Source organism: Penaeus monodon, chromosome 10, assembly GCF_015228065.2.
Source record: "Penaeus monodon isolate SGIC_2016 chromosome 10, NSTDA_Pmon_1, whole genome shotgun sequence".
Taxonomy (NCBI): Eukaryota; Metazoa; Arthropoda; class Malacostraca; order Decapoda; family Penaeidae; genus Penaeus; species Penaeus monodon.
Genome location: NC_051395.1, coordinates 23,991,703 through 23,992,320, shown reverse-complemented (window position 1 = coordinate 23,992,320; position 618 = coordinate 23,991,703).

The following is a 618-nucleotide window of genomic DNA, read 5'->3' as shown; positions in this document are numbered from 1 at the left end:
CAATAGCAGTAATAATAATAATAATGGTAAAATGATAATAACAACAACAATAGCAGTAATAATAAAAATAATAATAATAATAAAAATAATAATAATAATAATAATAATAATAACAACAATAATAATAATAATAATAATAACGATAATTTAATACTAATAATGATCATAATAACAATTGTAATAATGGTCATTAGAATAACAATGCTGATGAAAATAATAGTAATACCAATATTAATATTGATCACAATAACAATAGTAATCATAATAATGACGATAGCACAAATAATAATAATAATAATGGTAATAATAATGGTGATAATGATAACAATAATACAAATGACGATGATAATAGTAATAGAAATGATAATAATAACAATAATATTAATTATAATAATGATAATAATAACAATAATCATGATAAGGAAAAGATTATAACAATAATAATATTAATGATAATCATCATCATCATCCTTATTACCATTGTTACTAACTATTACTATTATCACTGCTGTTACCAATATTAGTAACTAATAACCTAGAACAGACTAATCTCCTTCATTAATCGAAACCGTCCCAAGACCCATGACTGTTAACAGATCCTGCTAATTACACGTTAAC